This window comes from Cynara cardunculus, assembly GCF_001531365.2.
Source record: "Cynara cardunculus var. scolymus isolate 2C chromosome LG 12, CcrdV1, whole genome shotgun sequence".
NCBI classification, from domain to species: Eukaryota; Viridiplantae; Streptophyta; class Magnoliopsida; order Asterales; family Asteraceae; genus Cynara; species Cynara cardunculus.
In genome coordinates, this window is record NC_037539.1 from 12246129 (window position 1) to 12254284 (window position 8156).

General features: G+C 35.3%; 1 pseudogene; it reads right to left on the reverse strand.

Annotated features, from left to right (window-relative positions):
• Positions 1-3064: 3064 nt before the first annotated feature.
• Positions 3065-5291, reverse strand: LOC112523702 (annotated as a pseudogene).
• Positions 5292-8156: the final 2865 nt, after the last annotated feature.

Below are 8156 nucleotides of genomic sequence, written 5' to 3' on the forward strand. Positions count from 1 at the left end.
GTAACTTGTTAAAATAAAAATGTATTTTTTAAACATGTTTTAATTGATATACGATTATGTATGTTAATTTGATAAAGATTTAAAATGAAACATGTAAAAGTAAAAGACGTAAAGTAAATTAATTAACTAATTATATGGGTATAAGGTATAAATTTAAAATTATAATTTTAAAAAAATTGGTTCAATGTGAGAGTTTATGTGAGAGGGTGAGTGTATGTGAACAGAGGAGGGAGTGAAAAGTGAAAAAGTGATGTAAGGGTATCTTGGTCATTTAGTATTTTAAAACTTTAGACTTTTGCTAAATTTGCTTAATAAGATAATAAGATAACTAGTTGTGTACTCGCGCAATGCGGTGTAATATATATTTTATGTAAATGTAAGTGAAAATATCGATTGACGATTACAACAAATAAACACATGATTGTCATAGAAAGACCAAACCAAATGGAAAACACTTTTCGTTTTAGTTTAAATATGAATATGTTATTTTGAACGAATAGACATATTTTTGGCAAAAAAAACTTCTTATAGTCGACATGTTAATCAACAAAACTCGTCTTACAAAATTCCTTTACAACATCAACAATTGCCTCAGATAATCTATGGTCACATAGTACAAGGAGCACAAAAAGCGTATGGTGATCCTTGTGTCAAGAATGTTCAACATCTAAAGATACAAATATGATGACTTTTTATTCGTATTTTTCAAGGGACAAAAAAAAATTTAAAAATACAAAGCGTTAAAACAAACTGAAGTTAAAACATGTCCATACCATCTAACCTTACCTTTGGTAAAGTTAAAACATTGTTAAGTTAGTTTGTGTAAAAAAACCTCTTAAAGCAACTTATATCATGACATGTGAAAACAAACATGTGCAAACAAATAGCTTCAAAACTGAAGTGTATGTAGCATCACAAACATTGATGGAAACAAAACGAAATAATAGGAAAAGGTAGAGAAGTAGTCATGTATAATTCACCTAAGCACCCCAACCTAGATCAAATGAAGAAATGGCAAATGGTGGAGACCAAGATCCTTCTTATCTACAAGCAACAACCAGACCTGTACAAAATGATATAATAGAAAAAGGTTCGATGAACACCATCATACGAGCAGCTAGCAAGAAAAGAATTATTCTTTCTTTTGTCCAAGCAAGGAAACGATAAAATTCCACAATTTGTTTTAATAGAATTAAATTGAAAAATTGCAATTTACAAATAACTCACCAAATATGATTCTACTTCGGATCCCTGGGGTTACGAGGCAGTAAATACCATATATCTAAATCCTGACACTTGGGCAAAGTATATTGCTACATCTAACATATTCCGATTGCAAAAATGGGTATACACTTGAGAGAATAGATAAGAAAAACACAAATTTTCTTACAATTATACAGTAAAGCAAATAAGCATTCTTGTAAATACCTTAATCTGTTGAAAAAAAATCAAATTTACAATAAAAAAATGGTGATCTACATCTCGAAATGGGATACTTGTAGAGATTACAGTAGAATAGTGATACCTTTGAATAACTACCCTGACTTTCCATTTTTTAAGATAATAGTAAAAGGAAGGATTACTACAAAACTTTGCGTCTTTTTACTGTACCTCAGTTGGAGCAGTCACATCTCAAAATCCCAGATATTCTCAGCAGTAAATTTTGGCATCTTTTTCTCCTCTGCTAAATTGACTGATGCAGAAAGCTGGAAGACATGGAACCAAGTGTCAGAAATGGTCTCACACAGAAATATTTTACATAGCATGCCCAATTCCAAGCAACTAAACAACTACTAAACCAGAGACAAGATAGTTCAGTGGATGCTAAGTTAACCAGACACAAGATAGTTCCCTGGATGCTATATGAACGATAAAAAGATCAGCAGCTATACCTAGAATTAATGTGATTGTTCAAATGATACTAATAAGTAATATAGACTACTGATCATTACTGCACTTGAGGTGAAGGCACCCAACAGTCAGTGATTTATAAAAGAGAATAAGAGAAGCTTCTCTCAAGAGAAGTTCAATCCTTAAGAGATAAAACAAGTCCGCTTTGTTTCTTGGATCAAAATATTAAATATTTATTTCCTCCATGCTTTTTGAGAAACTTCAATATAATTGGTCACGGTCCTTTAATCAAACTGATAAGCAATAGAGCACCAAAACTCCTGTTCAATTACAGAGTGGTGATGAAAATGTGCCTTGTGGAAGTATAACCTTGTGCCAAATGAAAGCCTATACTGGTCTGCAATAGGAAAATGTTAAGAATTGCTGCATAAAGCCGTAGCTAGCAGGCTTCATCAGACCCTCGGCTCCCTTTTGCTAATGGCTGGAGCCTCGAACTTATACACTGCCCATATTTTTATCATCTTTCATTACGTTCAAGTTTCAATTAGGAATCCAAATAAATTAATTTAAGGGCTTGTTTGTTAGCAGCTTAATGAGCTTAATGGGACGCAGAACTTATTCACATGGCTGAATGGTAGTGGCTTAATGATGCAGGAAGCGGCATATTTAGTAAGCTTCTAGGGGAAAGCCAAGTTTTTTTCCAAACCTATCCCTCCGAATTAAAAAACACGCTCCTTTCATCTAAGAAAAAACCCTCCTAAACAAAAACCTTCCCAATCTATACACACATACTCACCCACACAAACAACTTTAGTCATAGAGGACTTAATGGAAAACCAACCAAACAGCAGTCTTGATGACAAGTATATTGCTTTTTTTTTCTTTCATATATATACCCACACGAGAAGTCGTGAAATATTAAATAACATAGCAACGTATATTAGCAAGCAGCCTGACTTTTATGTTATGGTGAAGCAAGGTAGAAACTCTTGATGGCAAAACAATCTTGCAACCATTCAAGAAAATGAACATCTTGCAACCAAAAAATCAGGATAAGTGGCCCATTACCGATGTGTATTTCACTCGTCATTTCCTGATGTATGGCTAATCAATTTGTGCTTCTTATGCACTCTTTTAGATAATTTCCAAAAATGCAAAAAACAAGTATGATGATGATGATTATTCTCATAGAGCTTCAATTCATGTCGGTACATCAACATCCTAATATAGAGCTCTGTATGATATATGCGTTTATACACTCTTTACCCACATTATAAGTTGCCTGAAAGAAAATAAAATTTTCAAGCTCCATATGGAAAAAAATTAGAAAAAGCACAAGCTTATATTACCTTCAAAATGGAATTACTCGAGTAATTATGAGTTCCATATGCTAAATGTGCCTGCAAGAAAAAAAAATGTCATAGAAACTTGTATTTTAATGTTTGCATGGTGAGGCTAATTCACCTACATGCATCACCAAAGCATTATGAAGGTTGATCCAAAACACAAGCTTCTATTCACGCTTCATTTTTCCAGAGTCAATCTTGTCAAGTTTCTTTATCAGTGTTCTATAAAGTCAAAAAATTTCAAGTAAACAAGGGAACTAACCAATTGAAAGATATCAAGTATTAATAATTTCAGATACCTGAAATGTTTTAGCATCTTCTCCGCATAATTGAAACCATCATCATCTAGGCCTATTTTCAGGGCTTCTACCATATCGACATATGGTCCCCTTTCATCTTTCAAGCGATCATACTTACTGTCCTCATTACAAAACGGATTCCATGTATCAGAAATATTTCTAGTAGAAACTGTACTGCAGGAAGACAGGGATGAATCAGAAGATTCTGAAGGTCCCTGATGACATTGATTTGGGTCCCCAAGCTTGCAGTAGATAGAAAATATACATCTAAGTATATCTTTAGAAAGTCTATCAGGCCCACTATCAATACAAGGAGTTCCAAGGTGATCCCCAAGGCTACGATGGGTACGATTATCACTTGTTCTCTCTTATTTCTTGTAACATAGAGATTATTATGATCAAAACCAAAATAAATCGACCCACCCTAGTCTAATGCAAGATGATACTTACTCTTGTAGATGATGACATTGGAATGGAAGAGCCAATTTGATCATTTGAACCAGAAATTGCCTTTTGCAGAGGAGTGAAATAAAACCATACGAAGCTTCAATTGACATCTTGGAAAGGGATGAAAGCACATTGGGAGTCTGATTTGGGATGATGAAGAGGCACATCGAGAGTTGATTTGGGAAGACGAAGCGGCAGAGAGAGAGAGAGTGTGTGTGTGTGTGAGGGTTGTTATCAATGTGTGCTTGATGGAGCAGTACCAAGTGCAATAGAAGTTGTTTTTTAAAACTTTAAGACTTTATGCATTAAAAGATAATACAAAATGCATTAGATGTTGTTTTTAAGACTTTTGTTAATTTTTTTTATAAGATAGTATAGATAAGAAATGACCTACAACCCCCTGGCTTGCTTACTTTAACGAAATTTACAATTTTCACCAATGTCTTGACTTTTTCTTTCACCTTTAGTCCAATTTTTAAACTTCTTTTAATTTCTTTATTTATTTAACATACATACACACACACACACATATATATATATATATATATGTATATATAAGTATGTGTGTGTGTTTTATAATTCAAAAAAATGAAAAAAATAATAATGAAGATAAATTATTTATTCTTCGAAATTTTTGGGTTTTACAGTTGATGCCTTCTTCTTGTATGTATCCCTAAGCAACAATTCTAGCCTTGTTTGGGGTTATAGTACCATGTTCATCTAACGTTTTTCAATAAACCCATTTGGTGCCTATAAGAGTTTTGTTGAATGGACGAGGGACAAGGTACTAGACTATGTTTCTTTCAAACTCAGTGAGTTCTTCTTGCATAGCATTGACCCAGCTTGGGTCGCTGATGGCTTCACTAATTTTATTGGGTTCTAGAAGAGATATAAAGTTAACAAATAGACATATATTACCTAGACCATGTCGATTCTGAATACCTGCATTTGGATCACCAAGAATTTGATCAATCGGATGATTCCTCATCCATCGCTGAGCTGGTAAATAATTAAGTTACCATCTTCAGAGAAAGTTGCTCAAATATAGTGGATGAGGCTTCAGCAAAGGATTCTTCAGGATTCATTAGAGTTTCCAAGTGAGCCTCAGATAAAGAATCATCTACTAAGAGAGGTTCCATGACTAAAGAAAATTCAGTGGATAAAGGATCAGTATTTGAGGTGTTAGAGGGTAAGAAAAATGACTAATGGGAACAATAGAGATCCCTAAAGAGAACTCACCACTATTGTTCATGCCTGAAATAATATATGGGTCATCATCAGCTTCCTTTTTATCATCATTTGATTGATTGCTAAATGAAGCTTCAGGTTCTCCGAAGTGAGATATCATCCATTTATTTAGTTCTTCTTCATCGTCAGGGATAGGTTTAGAGTTATTTGAACTTGATTCATCAAAAGGAAATGAATAGTTTCTTCAACAATTTGGCCTTCTTTTGTTGAATGCTCTGAAGGCTTTGGATACTGAAGTCTATCTAAGAAAGATGTCATCTATCTCTGTTGTTTAAAATGTAGTATTTACAACCAAAGATATGTAGAAAGCTGAGAGTGAGCTTTCTTCCATGAAAAAAGTTTATAGGTTGTCTTTTTGAATCGCTTCATAATCAACGATCAATTTTGAGTAAAGCATGCAGTGTTGACAACTTCAGCCCAAAATTAAGTAGAAAGATGAGATTCGTTGAGCATTGATTGAGCAGCTTCAACGATTGTTCGGTTTCTTCTTTCATAGACTCCATTTTTCTATAGTATTATTTTTGAACTCAGTATCATGATCATTTCTTATTGAATGAATAGTGAGGTTATTCAGTACTTCCATTTTCCTCACAAAAGAAATTATTTCATCAGGTTTGTCACTCTTGAACGAACAGTGAGGTTATTCAGTACTTCCATTTTCTTCCTTTTTCAGTGGCAACGACTTTGGTTCAGCCATCAAAGTCTACCTAAGCTGCTACCTTCTCATTCTCTCGAAAGAGGACTCAGTCTGCAGCCCCTCGTAATCCCTCAATGAGGGTTAAGGAAACCACACAAGGGAAGACCTCTTAGCTAGGTGAGTCCTCTCAACATGTCTTAGCTATTGGAATTCGCCCCCTCCCTGAGGCATCTGAACTAACCCCACCTTTTTCTTCAGCAGGTTCTTCAGCTACTTTCGTACTTGTGGAACCTGCCTAAACCACCTCAATGAAACTCACTGAGAATATGATTTTCAACACTATAACTCCTGCTCAGTCTCACTGCATCACAATCGTTGTCTTCTCACCACCTTTGTTGGTCTCGACAACACGTGTTGATAAACCAATAGTGGTTGTCCCTACTATTGGTGAGGCCACCACCACAAGACCTACGCGATATTCTCTCGAGATCTCTCAACAACCTAATTCAAACGAGGATCAACCGATAGTATGATTTTCAACACTACCATTTGAGACGCTTGGCCTCACTGGTAATCGTTCGGATACTGCTAAGGAACCCTCAGGTATAAAATATTTTCTTCTTGTTTCTTTCTTAATAACTAACCCTGAGACTTCTAATGCTCAAAATTATTTTCCTAACCTTGAGTTTTCAGGTCCTAAGGAGAATGAACCCCTAGTCACTGAGGTTGAAAATTATGATATGATGGGGGATGCCAAGTTAATCCTCCCTGCTGTGGTTGTTGTCCTTGACAGGATGGATGAAGTCAAGCAGACGATGCCCTTAAAGGAAGGCTTAGCTCAAGACTCCCTGATGTCAAAATTGAGGTTCTTGAAGCTAAGTATGAGCTAACCAACGTGAAGATGGAAGTCCAGCAAAATGAACTAAGTATGTTCTGTTGATCATCTCTCTCAGTGATTTGATGATAATCCCTTTCCACTAATACGTTGTATTTATGTTTCTGTACTTTTAGTTCCAGTGATCTTCACTGAGTATGTTCAGTGATCGCTGAAGAACTTGCTTTACAAATCTATCAGAGACAGCAATACTTCAAGAAGACAACACTCACACCAAAGAACCTTCAGCAAACATCGAAGACTGAAACTAAAGATTAGAGACTAGCGAGTATGTGATCTGAAGCGGTACTTAGTGATTACAAGCCTGTCTACATATGTGTGAAGACTGCTCAAGCTTCAGCAAATGATGATGAGACCTTCAAGTCATTTCAGCATTCAACGATCAAAGGAAGCTTTCTTAGCATGATTGTTGTTGTCTTGTCCTTATGCACATAAAGGACAAAACTCATACCCTTACGAAAGTTAGTATGGTACGGAGCCGACTAGTTGACTCTTTGTCCACCAACTTTAGGTAAGGATGTCTGCTCATGAATAGTGTTTTTTTTTGTACTATTCACTATAGCAAAGGACAAGCCTTCCTCTTAAGGCTTGACACGCACTCTAACCCTACCATATTGCATTAAATGAACATTTAATGCACTGGGTATAAATAGAAGTGTTTCTTCTCCATGCAGAGTGCGCAAAACACACTCTCTAACCCTAATTATTACTTCAAGCATTTTCTAGCTTAAGTAAAAGATCTTCTTTACAGCAATTTCTTTTCTTGTAATTTGATAAGGTTTTGTGTGTAACCAAAGATTGTTTAGATAGGTTTTTATTACCATATCTTTTCGCAAACAATCTTGTAAAATCTGTATTGATCTTCTCTATCAATATATATTTTAAATTTGAAAATACTATGTTTGTATTCATCCCCCCCTTCTACAAACTGTTTCTCTTCTTGTAGACCCTCACGGGACCAACAAGTGGTATAAGAGCAGTGTTTTCTTTCTTTTCTTGTGTTTAGCTGTTTTATGTATTAGCTTATCTCTTTTCTTAGATAACTTTACCGTTTACAAATGGCTTTACAAATTGCAAACACACACACACAAAAGATAATGGCTCTTTTGCAGAATCTCCCCGGTTTGTCCGTGACAACTTTAGTCTCTGGAAGAACCAGATGTCCCTCTTTCTGGAAGGTGTGGATCCTGAAATTCCACATTACAAAAAAAATGGACCATATATTCCATTTGCTATTGCTCCAGCTGTTCCAGCAACAGCTACAACTGTCGCGATTCCTAAACTGCAGATTTCAAAGCTTCCACATCAGTGGAGCGATGAGAACAAGAAGAAGATAGCTATAGACACGCGTGCTCAGTCTATAATAGATATGTCTCTTCCCGATGAGATTTATGTAACACCCGAAAGTTTAAAGTACTTTATTTATCTAAATA